Source organism: Sus scrofa, chromosome 13 (genome assembly GCF_000003025.6).
Source record: "Sus scrofa isolate TJ Tabasco breed Duroc chromosome 13, Sscrofa11.1, whole genome shotgun sequence".
Lineage (NCBI taxonomy): Eukaryota > Metazoa > Chordata > Mammalia > Artiodactyla > Suidae > Sus > Sus scrofa.
The window spans coordinates 20,287,879-20,308,913 of record NC_010455.5 but is presented as its reverse complement, the minus strand read 5'-3'; the positions used below and the strand labels follow the sequence as shown (position 1 = coordinate 20,308,913).

Genomic DNA, 21,035 nt, shown 5'->3' with positions numbered 1-21,035 from the left:
GAGATTCAAGGCCATGGACCCAGGCCTGCCCTGGCCAGTTACCTTTCTTTGGAGGGTGTATATAACTAAAAGAGACCCATTTCCTCTCAAAGTTTAAATTTGGAGTCACTATCAAGTTATTCCAGGCAGGAAATCTGTAACTATTGCCCAATTCCAGCTGAAAACCATCTTTCTCAATCTAAGATGGCAGTGTGACCAGGGCTGGAGGGGTAGACCCCATATATTCTCAGGGTTCACACTAATTCATCAGCACAGGGAGTAGAAGTTAATAACCATCAAATCTCAATTAATTATTCTTCACATTTCTACCTAGCCAGTGGGAAAAGGGGGAAGAAAGAAGAGGAATGAAGTTTTGCTTTTACTGGGAATATATATTATTAGCCTCTATGGGAATGAATACATATATGTACAGCTGAATTACTTTGCTGTATAGCAGAAATTAACACAACATTGTAAATCAAGTATACTTCAATAAAATTAAATATTCAAAAATATATACATCATTACATTATTGCTTCCAGCTAGTACCTCAAGATAAATTAAAAGCAGGGTCCATTCATCTAGGTTATAAGTTCCAGAAAACACACATTCTTTTTAACACCCCCAAGCATAGGAAGTGTAGACACTTTTCCTAAACCTGGACTGTCTGAAGTTTTCATCCATGAACCTGAGTCTCTAGGGTAGAAGGTAAAAGCACAGGGTCAGTTAGAGATGAATCACCTAGACTACCATATGTAGTTGAAAGTCAAATAGCAAAGCAGCAATTACCTTCTCCAGCAGAGCTCAGCAGTGCACAGAGTCTGTGGCCATCGCTCCTGTGGTGTTTTCAGCCATGGTGATGTGGCTCCAGGGGCAACTGCCTGGCATGGCTTGCTAAGCAGTGTATTCCTGTAGGCATATGGGGGCTTCAAAACTTGAAAAGATTACTTTATCCTGAAAAGAGAAGAAATAAAGAGTAGGCAGAGGTGAGACAAAGAAGAGCTAATTTTTGTCATAAGCACTTTGTACTATTTGGATGTTAACATTTCTATACATACAGCTTTAATAATATTCACATTTAGTTATCAAAAAAAGATTTGGGAAACAGAAATGTTGGACTAAGTTTCTTTTACACCAACTAACTGTTCATTCCTAAATGCATCCGACAAAATCCTACAAAAGAAAACAAGATAAACTCCTTCGTCAAGTACCCAAGAAACTGGAGGAGAAAGAAACAAGCATTGCTACCGAATAGTGTCTGGAGTTGTTGGTAAGAGATGCAGAATTTCAAATTGACCTCTTGACTTCCAGGAGGGCTGGAGGATGCTAGAATGGTCTGACCATTTAGCAAGTCATAATTGTCTAAGGGAAAAAGTGTGCAGGAAAATGATGATGACAATGGCCCGAACCATAGGGCTTTATGACTTCTGCTAATTCGTAGTGGTGTTCTGTATGACAAGAGAGGATGGGTAGTTCACTGAGGTTTATAACTTCACTGCCAGAGATTTATAACTTCCCAAATTCTGTGCCTAAAAAAGGCAATACCTGAGACATCATGATTGGACCCTTTTATATTTGAGCTACTTCCTGGAGTCAGAACTCTCTGAGCTAAGACAAAGCTGGATGTCCTTGAGAAAGGATTCCTCAATAACACAACTGGTACTTACCATGAGACTTCCTCCTTGCCTTCCCCAAAGGGCCTCATGGTCATTAGCCAAACTAAGTGGGCATTGAGTAAAGAGTTTTACCCATATGTAGAGACTATGGGAAGTTCAATTTAAATCAAAGCTTTCCCCCTTACCTTGGGGACCCAGAATGTCATCATGACTCATAGGAAATAGTGAGGGCTTTACAGAGGTCAAGTATTAAACAGATTGTGACTTGAGTCTACCTCAGAGTTGTTCTAACTAGTTCTTCATCAATATCAAGTATATTTCCTTGGTTCTCAAGTGTATTTTAGACTATATATCTCCAGCAACTAGGATAATCACAGCTGTAATTTGATCCATGGGAGGAAGGTTAATTTTCTTAGGAAGATGAAATGAAAGGTTTTGGAATCCCTTCTGTACCAAAACAGTTAACCAAAAATATAGTGAACCAAAATTCCCTGGGGAAATCTCAAAAGTGCCACTGTTTAAAATTTGAGAGATTTAAAGTGTTGGTCCTTCCCATCTTGCCATTTGACTCACCAATTTGGCTAGTACAAAAGATGGATGAGTCCTTGAGGGTGACAATTAATAGTCATATGTTTAATTAGGTAAAATTCCTTTTATAGCCAGTTCACTAGACATGATCTGCTTGCTGGAAGAAATATTCTACAGTGGCCAGTATGCTGCTATTAATCTGATTAATTATTTATTCTTATCCCTAAAGGAAGAGACACCAGGATCCACTGCTTTACTCTAGCAGAAAGAGCTATACAATTTTACCCTTCAGACTTAAAATCATTTCAATATTCTGTATCTGTTTTACAGTTTAATTTTTAGGGACATGATCTTTGTACCATCTCAAAATATATCATGCTGGTTCATCATATAAGTGAGGCTAGGAAGCTAAAAGTAGCAACTACAGCTAATGCCTTGGAAACACTTGCACAATAGTGCTGAGAAGATAAACCCCTTACAAACACAGAATGCTTTTAATTTCTGGGGATTCAGTGACCTGGAGAATATCAGCATATACCTTCTTAAGGGGAAAAGGCCTGAATCTTGCATTCCCTATGATTACTAATAAGGAGGCATAGTAGTCTTTAAGGGTTTTACAGGCAACATAGACATATTTGGTTGTGTTCTTCCAATCTATTTACCAGATTATTAAAAAACATTTTCAGCTTTGAGTGAGTTCAAGGGCAAGAGGAAACTTCCAGCTGGTCCAAGTTACAGTGCAAAGAGCTCTGCCACTTGGCTCACAACTCAGCCGAATCCATGATGCTTGAAATCTGGGGTAAGTGGGATGCTGTCTGGAGTCTGTGACAACCCTGATGGGAAAAGCGCATTTCTTAGGATTTGATGGATAAAAATCCTATACATTCTTTACAAAGTAATTATTATTAAAAAAAAATACTCTTGCTTCATATTAAACTCCGGGTGATGCTTAATCCATGTGCCCCTGCAAACTGAAACAGATGTCACAGACTGTATATTATCTAAAACCGCCAAGCCATGAAGTCAGATGCACACTCCAGCATACTTTATCAAATGGAAAAGGCGTATGTGGGCTTGGACCGAAGCCGTTCCTGAAGCATGAGAGAGGTGAAAGAGTAGATGGCTCCACACACAGCATGCATTCTCTTGGCACACAATCACCCCTCCATCAACCCACAGTTTTGAACTCTTGGGGAGTCGCTTATAACTAGAGCAACTATAGTTTATCATATAAAAAGGGACATGTTTGAGCTAAAAAGTAGGCCAGGGAGGACAATAGGCCTAAGATGGGACTATTCTAGTCAAATAAATTTGCATTGTCACCCTACCTTAGTGGTTTACAACTGGAGGTAATCTTTTTCCCCAGGAATGTTTGGTGACATTGTTGGTTGTCACAACTAGAGGGAAGGTATTCTATGGGCATCTAGTGAGTAGAACTCAGGGATGCTGCTAGACATCCTAAAATACACAGAAACATCTCATGACAAAAAAGGAATTGTCCAACTTAGAATACCAATAGTTCTGAGATTAAGAAACTTATTTATAACTACTTAAGAGGAAAAATTAATTTATTGCAAGTTCTACATGACAGGCTTGTACCAGGTGAAAATGGACAGCTTTGGCATTATAACCACACTCAGAGTGGACTGGATGTGAACAAGTTTAGGAAAGAGCAATATCCCAAGAAGGCAGAAATGTAAGGTTTACAATGTAAGAAGATATACTGGAGCGATGACCCACAGAGATCTGTAAACACAGGGTTCATTCCTTGGAAGAAATGTGCTAAGAAGACTGCTGGCAAGAAGATGTGGGGTAAATACAGGTTAATGTACCACGTGTAAATGGGCCTCAAGACCTCATTGAAGAAAAGGTCCTTAAATTAACAAGGTCTCCTCTGAGTCTTTCCATTGACCAAGGTCCCCAGTGAAGTTCTATGTGACTATGTGACCATAGTGTCAGGTGATGATTGTACATAGGCTTTCAAAAAATAATCTTTTTCCATTGCTTATATGTACACCACTTTTGGTTGAGCATCTGGCTCACTCTTAATTAATCCACAGCAGGGACCACTTGGAGTCCCAAACATGGTACCTTACTCTAAGAAACTCAGCCACTCTCCTGGTAGAAAGATGATTAAATTGGATCCCTTTATTGGTAACATGGGTGACACTGGTGACATTGGTGACTGGCTCATAGAAGAGCCAGTAATTCATCCTCAATTTCAATAACACCTGTGTTAGATTCAAGCTTTCTTTATCTGCTAAACATGCTTCTGTTGTCATGATTCAAAGTCTATAACATCAACAAGGAATTATGTACAATGATGTTATCAATTCAAAACATAATGAAATAAGTAGAAAAACAAGTGATGTCCCTGGGATTTAATTTAATTACACGTACCCCATCTTCTGGAAAAACCTTGCATCATACAATATGGCCTGCTGAAAAGTCAGCTGCAATACCAGCTAGGAAGTAATGCCTTGCAATTTCGGTGCAGTGCCCTAGAGGAAATGGTATATATTCTGAACTAAAGATAAACATATGGTGATTTTTTTTTATAAAGCCAGAATAAACAGGTCCATGAACCAGAGATTACAAGAAAAAATGTCAAATCAAAATATTACATTTAATATTTTATCTATGTATTTTTGTTGTCCACAAGCTGATTTAACCTCTTGCTTAAATAATGTTATATTTGATTCTTTTTTATTGTACTTATCATACATAATAATGTATCCTATGCCATTCTACAACTGATTTTTTACTTCGCTTTGTCTTACCAACACTTAGTGGAGATTGCAGACACTCAGTAAATATTTATTTAATAAATGCATGAATAAAAAAAGCTAAGTCAATAAATAATAAATAAAGTCACATCAGATATTCCCCTTTTTTTTAAAATGACTTCATAGGAAATTTGTCTTCATTTGTAAATGTTCTTACCCAAGCCAGAAGCATTACTAAGTCAAGGATATAGTCACTTGTATTCATTGATTTTACTGCCCAGTTTTAGAGAAACAATTGAAAAATAGCAATGCACTGTGAGGGCTTTTATCATATGACCTTTTCAATGTGATTTGCTGTTGCATAAAAATATAAATAATTTTGGTATAATCAGAATATCAATGATTGTACAACTACATGACCTAGTGCAGTTAGAATGAAATTTACCACATCTGAAGCTACGTTGTTTATCTATCTATCTTGCCATCCATCCATCCACCCATCCATCCATCTTGCTGTCTATGTATCACCCTTCTATCTATCTGTCTGTTTTAGGTAGTGACCAGCACAGGGCAAGCAGGCAATAATCGCATAATATTACTTCCAAACACATTCTTCTGTGACACTTAAGTCACCTTTACTTCCTCTATGACCTCTCTTCCTTCAAAGAATCCCATTATCACTGCAACTTGACATGATTGGCAAATCAGAATAGTGGAAATGGACACTACCTAACCTTTAGCTGAGCAGAATTTCAAGTAAAAGAGACTCAAAACTTGGATATCCTCTGCTCCAAAATTATTTTCAGTGACACACTCTGAACACATTTGAGGTAAGATCAAATTTTAATGGATACCTCTGAAAGAACAGGAGTTCTTCAGTAATCGCAGTGAAAGATGAAAGAGGAATCAAACACATGGATGCCAAGCAAATTAAGAGATAATATTTAGCACCCTGATGGGTTACTTAACTTTTAATGTACAGTAAACCAGCCCCAAACTGAGTGGCTCAAAAATATAAGGTTTAATTTAGCTCGCACTTCTACAGGTCAGCAGTTTGGGCTGGGTCTAATCTGAATGGTTCCCCTGGTGTTAATGCCTCTGCAATCCAGTGCCAGATTGACTGGTTACTAGCTGCCCTAGCATGCCCTCAGCAGGGTGCCTTGGGAGTCCCTCAGCAGACTAGCTCTGACTTGTTCACATGGCAACTAGAAAGAGTTCCAAGAGAGCTATTACAAGTATGCAAAGTCCCTTTACACCTAAGTTACAAAATCACTTTTCTGCATTCTGTTGGTCAAAACAAGTCACATAGTCAGTTTGGGCTGAAGAGGAGGAAAAATACATTTCATACTTTGATTGGAGGAGCTGTAAAGTCATGAGGTGAACTGCAAGGATGCAGGCAGGGATGGAGGACTCTGATTATTTTTGCAATCTATTGCCACAGAATTCAGAGAGAAAGCTGACTGATTTACAGAGCATGCTGGTCCATCTATGTCTAGTGAAATAAAGTCCCATCGTGATGAATTCATAGGTAAGAGAGTTCTTTGGCAGTCCAGGAGTTAGGATTCTGTGTGCCCACCACTGTGGCCTGAGTTCTACCCCTGGTCTGGCAACTGAGATATCACATCTAGTTGCTGCACCAAAAAAAAAAAAAAAAAAAAAAAAAAAAAGGAAGAAAAGAAGAGAAAAAGGTTAATGGGTAGAATCAGGACTTTAGAGTAAAAAGGAAAGAAGAGTCCAATGAGGCAAGATGATTGATCTTGGACAAGACACTTAACCTCCTAGAGCTTCCATGTCCTCATAGTTAAATGGGGATAATGATAATTTTTAACTCACAGAGTTACTAAGGAGGTCAGGTAAGTTAACTTAAGAGAAAGTACTTGAAATATGTTAAACATCAAGTCAAATATTAGCATAAGCAATGAAGTGTGTGAGTTAAGTAGAGCATTGGCCCTGGAGCCAGACTGTCTAGACTGAAATGTTGGGCACACCACTGATTAGCTTCTTACCATTAGGCTAGGTCTTATGCTCTCTGGGACTTATTTTCCTCATCTGTAATTGATAATTATTATAATTTTTACTGTTGGAATTGTCAGTGAGGCACTCTGCTAAAATGTGAGAACAAGGAATGCTAAGACTTGGTATAACACTTGACATATTTCTCTTATAAACCAAAGGCATTATGCAGATTTTAGGCAGGTCACTGAGACTTTGTTTCCTTATGTGTTAATAGGAATGTTTCAACTTCACTTCTTGTGGATCTATAGTGAGAAGTAATTAACACATGGTAGTTACAGATGTTGAGTGATGGCAACAAGCTCCTTTAGGTAAAGGTCTAAGAAAAGACTGTTCACAGAAACATAGCCTACTCTAGGGGGACTCTTTTGCCACCAATTTAAGAGGCTCCCAATTTCTGAAAACTCTCAGTGATAAGAATAGAGCTTTAGTCTGGATGCACCCTCACCATTTTAGTAAAGGCAGTAAATGAAAATGGGAGAAGCCTGGCTTTAAGAGTCTGATGGAGCTGGATTCAAACTCTCAATCTTACCTGGCTCTATGTGACTTCTGCCACATGCTAAAAACTCCCAGATCTTGAATTTCTTCATTTGAAAAATGAGTTCTGGGACCCTGGGTATTAATTCAGGCTCTCTAACTGATCCCACCTTTCCTGATACTTATATCCTAGCTTCTTAAGCATGTCCTAGGACTGAAAATTTGATAGGTTTTCAACTGGCAGGTTGAACTCCTTGATTAAAAACATGCCATCACAATTTACCAAATATCAACCTCTCAGCCAAATGACACAGCTCTTGCGGTGAGGGCCCTTCTGACACATCATTTTTGTGGTTCATGAGAGAGAAGACAGATGCCAGTGCTGATGTGACTGAAGCCCCATGGAGATATTAATTACTGAACTTCATTAGGTCTCCACCCAACCTGAGCTACTTGCCAGTGCATTAGTCTCAAGGGCCATTTTCTGTTAACTTATGACTTAATCAAATATTCTATCTCCTTCAGCCCTTAACACCTCCTATCCCATTCAAAACCTACTTCTCATGGCTCCTACAACAGAGGCCTATGACTCAACTTTCCTAACAAGTTTAAAAGTCACGAGAGACATCAGACAGACCTAAGGGGCTACAGCAGCCCCTGACACACCTTTCCTTTCATTGCTGTGTTTTCCCAGACTGGAGGGAAAACAGGGCTACTGAGGAATATCCCTCTAAAACTCTATCCCGTTCTCTATAGCATAAAATCTTGTTTCAGAGTTCTGCTATTATTTTCTGCCTGTAGACAGGGGTTCAAAAAAAAAAAAAAAACAGATTCAGAATCAGATTTATCCATATTTGGAAAAAACTGGGTGAGTAAGATGACATTACACAATTATTTACTTCTATTCAAAGAGCTCTGTGATAACGATGACATTTTATGAATAATAAAGAAAAACAGAAGTTCCAACGGGGTAGATTATGGGGCAAACTCTGTAAGTGCAGTGTTAAGGGGAAGCAATAAATCTAGTACTGTCTAATTGTCATTATCTCTTTAGAAGAAGCTTCAGGTCCAATCTCCTTTGCACAGGCTCTTGATTCCGTGCTCCTAACTGTCCACATTTTGCTTTTCTCAATAATTATATTAAATTAGATAAATTAGAGTCTAACCAAAACTAATTTTGCATAATATCCCAGTCCATTTGTGCAATCTCTAAAAGCCTCTAAGCTATTTCTCTAGGCAGTAGGGTAGCTAATTATTTACCCTCCCAGCAGCCTCCAAGGCACTTCTGATCCTATGTTTAGGACACAGAATGATCCCATTCGATTAGGAGAAAAAAAATACCCACAGCTTTCCTAAGATAACATGAAAATTCCATCTATCCAAGGGGACTAAGTAATTTACTCTCTGCAGATTCCTTTGGATCCTTAGATAATGCACAGAGAGGCACAGGCACGTGATCATTATGGCCCAGATTTCCTCATTTAGGAAATCAATTCATAGACATTGGGGATATGCAAATTCAATTAGTCCTGAGCTGCAGAATGATAATCATGCACTGAAATCTATATTAGCATATCCACGTGGATCAGGCTGCTCCCTCCCACCCCTCAGGGTCCTCTGCCACCTGTTGAATTAATTTGGTCTCATCCCTTGACATCCATCCACTTCTGCATCTGATAGGGGCAGACTAACTTAACCTATTGTCAGAGGAAACTGCCAAGTTACAAGAGAGTCATATCTCAGCAGAATACTACAGAGAAGATGCAAAAACTGGAACAAATGCTTACCCAATCATTCACCAGGTACCCTGAACAATGCACCTTGGCAAACAAGGACCATTGAAATCTAATTAAGAAGTTTCTCTCTGGACCCCTGGGGAGCTGCACAATGACAGGAGAACAGTGCTTAACTGGCATGGTGCTCGCTAAGCAAGGGCTTTCTTCAATTCTTTCTCATTATTCTTTTTAAATATTTCCCAACCACAGGGAAATTCTGTTGTCATGATTCTAGAGAGGCAGAAATAAATTTCATTCTCAATCTGATTTTAATCAACACACAGAGGAAAACATCTTGCATTGTTTTCATCACTCTCTCTCTGACTCAAAATCTTCCAAAGGCTTGAAACACTTGTTATGTACAGAAAAAAAGGATAGATAGATAGATAGACAGACAGACAGACAGACATGCAACATAACATTTCCTGCCCCAAAGAGTTATCACATGACATACTGTTTTGACCCATTTTTTGAAAAAAAAAAATTTAGTTGCCTAATATCTACTTCCAAATGAAGTATCTCTTTGCTTCTCTGAGAAACAAGTTCCCCGCTCATCACCCTCTTCCCTGGCTCCCCACCTGTAAGGCTCCTCCCTTGACCAATGATGAGCCCCACATAAATAGCTACTTCTGTATTTCAAGTGCTGAATAGTAATAAGAACAGGAGTTCTGTGTTTCCCATATGGATGGAGAATCTCTATGAATTCCCATTGCTATTTAATATTGAACTTAGCCACACCCTATCTAGAAATCTGCTATAACATCATAGCTCTTAGCATAGCATTTTACTGTGACCAGTTATGTTACAGAGCTACTCACTAAACTGTGAGCTTCTTGAAGTAAGTTGTAAGTTTCTTACTGATCTTTGTATCTCACAAGGGTTGGACATATAAATGGACCTTATTTCTAGAATGAAGGAAGCTGAATGTTCACTTGATAAAAATAAAATATATTGTCCATGACCATAATCATCTTAGTCAGTTTCTATATAAATAAATAGCCCTATATTATATTGTAGCACTATAATGTTTTCTGGAGCTATAAACAAATATAACTTTAACATCATCAACATTTGAGATATCAGAAGAGAATATGAAAACTTCATTTAGGTTGATTTCAGAGAAGAAATAATGTTTCTGGCTTCTTCTAACCTATCCCTTGGTTTTTCTGTCTTATATTCACACTAATGTCTTCATTCAAGTATTAAACTATTATTTTGCCTTTTCTACCCCAGTCCTGTCAGGACTGATTTCCTTTTCTCCTTTCTTCCAATATAGCCTTAGTTCTCCCAGCTATAGCCTCCACTCCCACAGTGGGTTTCTATCCACCATGTTTTTTTGTTTGTTTGTTTTTTGGTTACACCTGAAGCATGCAAAAGTTCCCAGGACAGGGATCAAACCCATGCCACAGCAGTGATAACAGCTGATCCTTAACTACAAGGCCACCAGGGAATTCTTGCACTCTAACATTTGAAGTCATCAATGGATCGGCTTGCTTGGGTTCAAGCCATGATCTACAACTCCCCAGAGTATTATATGAGTAAGTTACATCACTTTCCAAACTGCAGTTTCCTCATCTAATATGGAGGGGTTAAATAAATATACCATAAACTTAAGTAATAAGAGTTCCTGGCATATATTATGTGCTCAATAAATAATCAACATTAAATATTCTACTATGGTACAATAAGCTCACCATGGAGGGAGATTTAAATAAGATTGGATGGTTTGGAAGGTGTCCCAAAGAAAGTGGCATAAATTAAATACTGAAAGCCCTGTGGCGAGTGATGAGAGTAAGTGGTTGTATGGCAAACTGTATGAAATGGATTACATAGGCTGGAGGAATGTGCACCTAAATACTGCCAGGTGATGGGACCACATCACAGAAAGCTTTGTGTACTAGAAGATTCTGATTGTATAGTATGCAGTATGATTTAGGATGATAACTGGCTAGTATATACAGCAATATTTTTAAAATACTAGACCTTAACCTGATCAATGGAATAGATCCTAATTGACATAGTTTTAAAACAAAATAGAATAAATTGGAAAAAAGGGGAGGTATAGACCATCTAGATCTTGATGAAAATAAAGTGTGAAAAAAATAAATAGAATGGAATAGACTATATCAAACTGGGTCACATACTGTAAGTTTAAGTATCATTCTGTGAATTTTGTTTCAGTATGTACATTAAAAGTATGCATGTGTATATGTTGGTGGTTCATTAAAATATAAAATGTATTTCTTAATATATATCAATCATAGTGAATGGAAAAGATAATAGAGAGAGATAGTGCCTATGATCTCAGAATCTGGAAAAAGTGGCTATATATTTTTTAATTAAATGAGATGAAACATTTTACTTTGATTTCTTTCCAAGCCAGCACCAGCTTTAAAGTGCTGGAATTTGCAATTCTATTCAACATCAATCAATATTCCCCAAGAAATGAAACTTTAGCCCACATATAAATGTGCTTTTCCCCAAGATGCTTACAAAAGCATTGTTCTTCCATAGCTAAAATATTTAGAGAATACGACCCAAGAAGGCTAAGCCTCAGATCCTGAACCCGGCTCCCAATCTGCAAGCCATGTGAACTTGGGCAGCACAGTCAGCCTATCTGGACTTCAAGGAGGAGACTGAACTGTGTGATCTGTTAGGTCCCTTCCAATCCAACAGGTGATTTTTCTAGGCCAGTTTATTCATGAATGCAAAATATATTTTTACAAGAGCTCAGATTAGAACTCAGGGCTTTGGGTTGCTCATCCATGGCATCCATCAAGCTAAGCAGCCATACCATACGGCATGCAAAGACTTATAAATGTATGGATAATTTATCCCAACAAGGGTGCCCAGGGGAGTGACTAAATCCTCTAATCTCTGCTTGCAATTTCTTGCATGTAATGTATTTTATTATGTCTCTGACATCCCACTGGATAATAACTTTCTAGAAAGTGGGAGAATTCCTTTTTCTTTGACTATTCATTCACAGTATATAACACAATGGTGTATTTATAGTAGAAGTATATATAACTATCTATTACATAAAACAGTGTGGTTTAATTTTAGCTCTAAACATCCAGACAATGGAGGAGCTGGATCTTAAAGACTCTGGAAGGGATTTGAGAAAACCAAGGCATCGAAGATTTAAGGGAGTCAAGATGCCAGAGGAAGGAAACCACATTGATGAAAACCTAAAGTTCTTTTCATTGTTTCCCCAAGAAACTCCCTTCAGTTATTTCTACTTAGGGACAGAATACGACTCTAAGAAGTCCAGAAGAGAATTGCAGCTAAATGACTGAGACAGTATGTCCAGGTTTCAGTAGTCTCAAAAAATTGAGAACATTATTGAAAATATAGAGTTCAAGGCCTGGTAAGGAGGAGCAGTCTTTCTCCATTCCCAGATTTTTAGTCAGAGAATTTATTGTTTGATGCCGCAAGAGTAAAGAAAATTGAAAAGAGACCAGTACTTACTAAGAACGAAACCTTAGATTAATTCTTATTAAAACCTCTTAACAGACTAGCAATGCAAGGGAAGGGACTTCATTAATATGAAAAAAGTTGAAGGTATTTACCAAAAAACAAACAACAAAAAAAAGCTGACATACAGAAAACACGCTTAAAGGTAAAATACCTAGGAATTTCCTTCTGATCCATAATGAAACAAAAATGTCCTCTCTAAATACCCCTATTCAATATTGTACTGAATGTCCTAGCCAATACTGAAGGCAAAACGTATACACACACATTTATGTACATTTACATATATACACATAATGCTTACATATTATAATACATACACATATACATAAATCTGCGAATGAATTGAAAAGGAAAAAAACTGTCCCTTTCACACAACACGGTTATATACATAAAACATGTTTAAATACATAGAGAAATTTGGGAATATGGAAGTGCATTTAACAAGGTCAGTGTTTTCAAAGTCAACATAAAATGCATATTTTTATCTACTAGTGATAGAAAATACAAAATGAAAATCTTGGGTGTTCCTACTGTGGTACAGTGGCCTGTAGCATATGGTTAAGAATCCAGTGTTGTCTCTGAGGCAGTGTAGGTTCAATCCCCAGTCTGGCCAGTGGGTTAAGGATCTGGCATTACCACAGCTGTGGTATAGCTCACAGCTGCAGATTGGCTTTGATCCCTGGCCCAGGAACTTCCAAATGCCACTGATGTGGCTTAAAAAGAGAGAATATAAATAAAATGAAAATCTTAAGTACGCTAGACAGAGAAAGACAAATATATGGTATTGCTTATATGCAGAATCTAAAAAAAAAAAAGATACAAAGGAACTTACTTATAAAACAAACAGACTCACCAAGGTAGAAAACAAGCTCATGATTACCAAAGAGGAAAAGGTTGGGGGGGGAGATAAAATTATGAGGTTGGTATTAACACATAAACACAAACACTACTATATATAAAATAGATAAACAGCAATTGAAACAAACACAACATTGTAAATCAACTATAGTTCAATTTAAAAAAAAAAAGTGAAAGCTATATAAAAAAAGAAAAATCTTACGATACTGACCTTAAAAATAGCAAATACCTAGAAACTCAATCTATAAAAATACATGCAATATCCCTACAGAGAAAATTAAAAACACTTTTATGATGTCTTTTTTAAAAAATGAAGAACTATGCCATGTTCATAGAAAAGAAGGAAAAATATTTAAATGTGAGAACTCACCAAATTGACCTATAGATCTGAAGTAATCTCAATCAATATTTCAGTATATGTTTGCATAAATTTACAAGCTGATTCTAAAATTTCTAAGAAAATACAAAGGGCCAAAAACAGCCAGGACAATTTTGGAGTGGAGAAACAAATGCAGAATACCACCAGACATCATGTCTTATTATTAAGTTTTATAGAAAAGCAAAATTTACCAATCCAAAGTATGTCTCAGTGGCATATTAATTATTTCAAGCTGGTTATTTTCTAAGAAATAGCAAAAATGGGGAAAATCTGAAAACCAAATAGAAATTACTCTTGTGTAAGAAGTATTTTCATTTACAAAGGAAACCTCTATTTGCAAGGGGGTTTCCCTCTAGGTATCTGGAAGAGTTGGAGGACCAAATCTCTAGAAACTCTCTGAATGGGGAAATATTGACTCCAATTTGCATAACAACTTTTTCCTTGTTTATTGTGTTTTCCTGGTCACCTCCCATAATTGACTCTCCCCACCCTCAACTTCCTCTTCTGACTTTAGTTGAAGATAGGATTCAAGATGAAGACTTTGGCCATTCTGGCGAGTTATTCAGTTCTCCTGGGTCTCTCTCACGTATACATTATGAACTGGAGATTGGCACTTGCCATCTGTCTCTACATGGATTGAAACATGAGCCACTGCAGCTACTGACCATCCACACCCTCCGAAAGGAGCTCAGGGTGGTGATCAGGAGTGAGGCACTCTTAGCTCTGGGAAAACTGGCAGAACAGGTCTTCAGATAGTTAGATATTTTCAGAAGAATATTTTATGCGCCCAATTCTTACATCTCCTTGTATACAGAAAAGCACTAAAATCCTTCATGGTGACATCTGCTCCTTATTTCTAGCAGCAATGTTCTGCAAAATGTGTACTTGGTTGCATGTACCTCCCCCCTTCGCCAAAATCACATACATACTGACATTACCTGCTAAGTCTTTAGAGCAGTTTCTCAGCGCTGTCTGAAATGCTACCTTCCAGGCTATAGCCTCATTTTGCCCCAAATAAAACTTAACTCATGACTCTCACATTGTGCATTTTTTTAAAGTCAACAATAAGATTTTCTCTGGTTGATCTGTGTCATGTCAATTTAATTCTTAGGCCAGCCAGAAAAATATAGAAGGGGAGAGGAAAATGTCTTCCGCCCCAACAATTCCAATAATTAAGATTTCTGTGATGGCTCAGTGGTAATGAACCTGACTAGTATCCACACGGACTTGGGTTCAATCCCTGGCCTCACTCAGTGGGTTAAGGATCTGGCGTTGCCATGAGCTGTGGTATAGGTTGCAGACACAGCTCAGATCCCATGTTGCTGTGGCTGTGGAGTAAGCCAGCAGCTGCAGCTCTGATTTGACCCCTAGCCTGGGAATTTCCATATGCCGTGGGTACAGCCCTTAAAAAAAAAAAAAAAAAAAAAAAAAGATTGAAAACTAACACAACATTGGAAATTAACTATACTTCAATATAAAAAAAAAAAGATTGAATGCCTGTAGCATATGTTTAAGCAAAAAGCTGAGAAGAACAAAATATAGGGTACTGACCTGGACCATACACATATGGTCACTTAATTTATGAGAAAGCGACCCTGCAAGGCAGTGAGAGAAAAATACACATCAAACATAGGACACAAATCCAGGTAATAATTACACCTACAGATCATAACACAAAAGGAAAAAACTACAATAAAAATGAATGAGAGTATCTAACTGTTTAAAAGTACATGTAAAGTGCTCACTTTACCTATGCCAAAGGGAATGAAACAAGTAAGGAAGGCTTTATGTGAGACTGTGATAAAAAGAGGTCAGGACAATGGCAGTAGGGGATAGAGACTGGACACAACCCTGCTGAAACAAAAGGCAGGAGAGTTTCTAAGCATGGGAGAGAGCAGTGGAAAAATACTGGAGGATTTGAGAAGGGAGGTTGGTCAAGGTGATTATATTTGTCTGTTAATTGGTGCTTATCCAGTTAGGCTCCTACCCTCCCAAAGAGACCAGGAGACAGGGGCCCTATCTTCTTCTTTTTAAAAATTTTATTGGGGTATAGTTGATTTACAGTGTGGTATTAAGTTTCAGGTGTATAGCAAAGTGAATCAGTTATGGATATACACACATCCACTCTTTCTTCCCATATAGGTTATTACATAGAACATTGAGTAAACCTCCCTGTGCTATACAAGAGGTCCACGTTGGTTACCTATTTTATATACAGTAGTGTGTATGTGTTAATCCCATCCTCCCAATGTATCCTTCTCCTTCACAGTTTCTCCTTTGGTAACCATGTTTGACTTTGAAATCTGTGAGTTTGTTTCTGTTTTATAAATAAGTTCCCAATCTTCTTGATGATTACTTTTCCAAGGGCTGCCTCCCAGGTCTTGGAGAAAGACAGTCCTAGCTATAAAACTGCAAGAGTCTGGAAGAAGGTTTACATCTCAAAGGACCAGAAGAAAGAAAAAAGAAAAAGGTAAAGGGCTTACGGTCAAGAAGAAACCACAATAAAGTTTAGCCAAACTGAGGGGAAACTGAAGGCCACTTTGATCATTCTCAAACTGATTACTAATCTTTGGCTTATTACTGTTTGGGTTTGTATGTTTGTTGTTTGTTTTTAACCTTAAAACTGCTAATGAAGTTCTGGAGTTGGTGGTAGAAATCTAAGTGAAATAATACATTTTAAAGTGTCCCACACAGTGCCCAGTTTTGTAAGCATGTGGTTTGAATGGAATGAACCAATGATTAGATTATAACTGGGTTACTGGTAAATTTGTGCACACAACTTATTAGCAGAATTTGAACTTGGGTGAGTAAAGTAGTATAAATAGGTGTGTTGGTTAACCTCCTAGATGTTCGCCAAATGTGAAATGATGTCCTCCTCCATAAAACATTTAATCAGAGAGTGGAAAACTTAAGGTGATGTAGCTGGGACTATCTTTTCAGGCCACAAGGCTGCATTTTCCCTTGGATTCTAAGTTCTAATTGGGGTGGTGAAAAGGCACACACACAAGACAACCAGGAACTGACAGCTTGAAAATGAGCAGGGCCCTGTAGGGCTTCTAGTCACAAAAGCCTTGATGTGTCCCATTTCTTGTTCTTAGGAAATAGGCCTCATTCAACCTCCTTGACGTCCCTCAGATCCAAGGGACGGTCAAGAAATAAGAGTGCGGTCTTGGGGCAGGGTTCTAGTTCCTCCTCAAGGGATACACATAACAATAACTTTGAGCTCTTCTGCAGAACTAAACCCTCCAACAAATGGAAGACTATAGCTACTTGATGAAGCCTTCTTCACTCCAGGGCCACTAAACACTAGCTTTGATGAAAAATGCAAGATTGAATCTACCCTGATTTTTATCTGTGGGCTTGTTTTCCACTCCCCAAGCTGTAAGACTGCCTCCTATTCTCTCCCAAAGATGGCATAGTCTTTAGGCCATTAGCCTGCTGTGGCTTCCTTTGCCTGGCAAAGCAATAAAAGCTATTTTTTTTCCCTCTCTTGCCCAAAACTGACTCTTTGTTTCTATTCAGCACCTGTGGACAGAGGCCACGTTTTGGCAACAGGCTTACTTTTAAAAGACAAACAATTTTTTTCTCCCCTTCTCACCCAAATTCAGACATCACTTCTAAGATAAAACTGGGGTCGTGGCTGTTAAAACATAATATTATTTCAAAACTCACATAAAACTTAGAAGGAGATTGTTTTATCAACATATTATTACAGGTACTCTTAGCCAAGATGTTATTATTTCTTACTAAAGATCATGGGATAAAGTTACAGACGTGGAATTTGAACCCATAATTTACTGATTTGAGCCAATATTCTTTCTCTGCAGATAGTAAAAATTGTTTCCAGTACCGTTTTGCTGGGGGCATTTTAAAGGAAAATTAGTAAGTGCTCAATACCCACTGTAATGTTATAGCTTAAAATAAACAAAGTGAGAAAATTCAATAAACCCCAAACTCCCAAAGTTACTTGCTTCTAATTTTAGAATGCCTACAATAAAACAACAACAGTGACAACAAAAGGGACCGCTGTCATCACCTTCCCTGGTGGCATGATGGCTCCACTTTTGTAAAACAAGGAAATGTGATGATTATTCAAGAACTGGACTTTTTTTTTTTTTTATGCACAAATGGTCTGCCTGCCTGTGATAAAAATGAGCTGACAGCCTTTGGCTGTTTTCACATAAAATTTGGGTCTACAACATCCCTCATTAACAACAGGCTCCCTACTTTTAGCCCATGTGCATTTTTTTCCCCAATGTAGGAATAAGAATTCTGTAAGACTCAGCAACTTACACCCATCCTCTGGAGCTCTCTTAATCGTCTTGAGCTCCATTTTTTGCTATCACATACAAGCAGAAAAGTCCACAAATCACAAGGGTACATTTTCACAAATGGGAAACATTTCTACCTGTTATAAATACCAGTCAGATCAAGAAGAGACAATGAGAAGCCATCCAAAGGAGTTCCCTGGTGGCTCAGCATGTTAAGGATCCAGCATAGTCATTGCTGTGGCTTAGCTCACTTCTGTTGCATGGGTTTGATCCCTGGCCTAGGACTTCCACATGCCAAAAGTGCAGCCAAAAAAAAAAAAAAAAGAAGAAGAAGAAAAAAGAAAACATTTAAAGCCTTCCTTTAGGCTCACTCCCATAATGACCCACCATCCTCATTAAAGCAAATTGCTCTCCTGACTTCTACCTGCATAGATTAATTCTGTATATGAACTTCATACAGATGCAATATAAAGTATATACTCATTCATGGTTTACTCTATTTCATTCAATATTTTGTTTGTGCAATTCATTCAATTACATAATTATATTATAGGAATTTAATGCCATTTGTTTATTCATTCTACTATTGTTAAATATGTGGGTTGTTTTTCAAGTATTCAACCACTATGAATAAATTCACTATGAATACATATATGGTGTTTCTAGAACATGTACCTAGGAGTTGTATCCAGCTTCAGTAGATACATCCAAATATTCCCCAAAGTGCTTTTTTAACTCCTACACTCTGACCAACAGTGTAGGGACATTCCAGTTGCTCATGTTCCCAATAAAACTTGAAATTTCCCAACATTTTACTTATTTAAAAACATAAATGCTAACCATTCTAGTGGAGTGGTAGTGAAATTTCACTATGGTTTTAGTTTTTTTCATTTTTCTGAAGACAAACCAAGGTGGCTTTAACTTCCCCTCAATCTGACTAATCTTTATAAGTTTCTCCCTTTACCTCGATTTTTTTTAGACAACTTCTTCTTCTTCCACCCTCGTCCCATTTTACAACATCCAAAATGTCTCCCTCAAGGACCTAGAAGCCATCCCTTTGTACCATCAGGTAAAGACTTTTTCCTCTTTTTTCTATCGTATTTTTTGCCTTTTCCATCATAGCTTGTAGGTATCCTTATTGTTACCTGAATTTGAGTCCTTTGCCTCATAGTATATTTCCTCCACTGCATTGTAAAATGAAGTGAGGGTCTTTCTAGTATCAAAAACAGCCATTTGCCAGCTTTAGGCATCTCTGATGGGAATGGGCTGTTCCCAACCATAAGGGGACTTAGTGGCCTTGGACCTAGTCTACAAGGGGCCTGGGTTGAGTCTCTGATGTCCCTTAAAGATAATTTCTATTCTCCCACTTTCCATATTTCATGGAGATAATTCATACTTTATCATTCTATATGGTCAAACAGCCTCCTGCAAGTATCTATGCACCCAATTCATGATCACTGTCAACTGCATTATCCTTGATTTGTTTGTGTAAGAGTCTTAGAAGAGTGGCTCAAAGTCAAAGCTCAGTCTGATGGAGGAATTATTTGTTTATTGTAGGAAAAAATATTTGTTCATCTGAGCCACAGTGCCCAAGAGAAATTAAAACATACATTTACTTAAGTGCATGGAGCCAGTTTCAATTAAGATTCCCCTTAGAGATGCCATTAATTAAGAACTAAGGTCTTTTACCTAAAATTTGATTTTTAAAAAAGGAGTGAAACACAGAAATAGTCATTACATTAAAAAGAGACAGAGTCCTTTAACATATGAAAATGATGCAGCTTATAATTAAAAGAATTCAAATTTAAACTAAAATAGGATATAATTTTTCCTATACCAAATTTGCAAAAATTCAAAATATTGACAAGGACAACTCACTTTGTTGATGAGACTGTTGGGAAAGGCATATTCAGACATTGCTGATGCAGAAAGAAATGGAAAAAAAAACCTCATGGAGAGGAAACCGGAAATGTTTGCCAAAATTGTACATTTATTATTTACTCTTCGACACTGTTATCCCACTTCTGGAAATTTACCTTCAAGTTTCACCTCCACAGTAAGAAACAATATGGGCATATCTTGTTTTATCAAACTTTGCTTCATTGTACTTTGCAGATATTGCATTTTTTACAAATCAAAGGCTCCTGCAAGTGTACCCAGCAAGTCTATCGGCACCATTTTCCAATATCATTTGCTTACTTGCTGTCTCTATGTCACCAAGAATTTTGTTAATTCTTACAATATTTCAAGCTTTTTCCTTGGTATTATTCTTGTTTCAGTGATCTGTGATTATTGATTTTTTTGTTTGTTTTGGCTGCACCCACAGCATACAGAAGTTCCTGAGGCAGGAATCGAACTCAAGCCAGAACAGTGCCAGATCCTTTACCCACTGAGCCACCAGGAAACAGAGATTTTTGATAATACAATTATAATCGTTTTGGAGTTACATGATCCATGCCCATATAAAATGACAAACTTAATCCATAAATTTTGTGTCCCAACTGCTCCACTGACCAGCCATCCCCCTATCGCTCTCCTCCTCTGGTCTCTCAAAATATAACTGCTCATTGACAATGTACCTGGTCATCCAAGAGTTCTGATGGAGATGTACGAGATTCATGTCATTTTTATGCCTGCTAACAAACATCCATTTTGCAGCCCATGGATCAACTTTGACTTGCAAGAGTTATTATTTAAGAAATACATTTTTTTGGAGCTCCCATTATGGCTCAGCTGTAATAAACCTGAAGTATCCATGAGGATGTGAAGCTGATTCCTTGCCCTGCACAGTGGGTTAAAGATCCAGCATTGCCAGGAGCTGCTGTAGAGATCACAGATGCAGCTTGAATCTGGCATTGCTGTGGCTGTGGCATAGGCCAGTAGCTGTAGCTCCAATTTGACCCCTAGCCTGGGAACCTCCATATGCTTCAGGT

The 21,035-nt window shown here is 37.8% G+C and overlaps 1 long non-coding RNA gene across 3 annotated transcripts in view; it reads right to left on the bottom strand.

Annotated features, from left to right (window-relative positions):
- The window catches only part of LOC106505563, a 335,645-nt gene that overhangs the window by 85,105 nt on the left and 229,505 nt on the right, over positions 1 to 21,035 (bottom strand). For all 3 annotated transcript variants that reach the window (XR_002338196.1, XR_002338198.1, XR_002338197.1), the window contains one exon: positions 769 to 933. This is a non-coding gene — a long non-coding RNA (uncharacterized LOC106505563). The remainder of the gene's footprint in view (positions 1 to 768; positions 934 to 21,035) is intronic.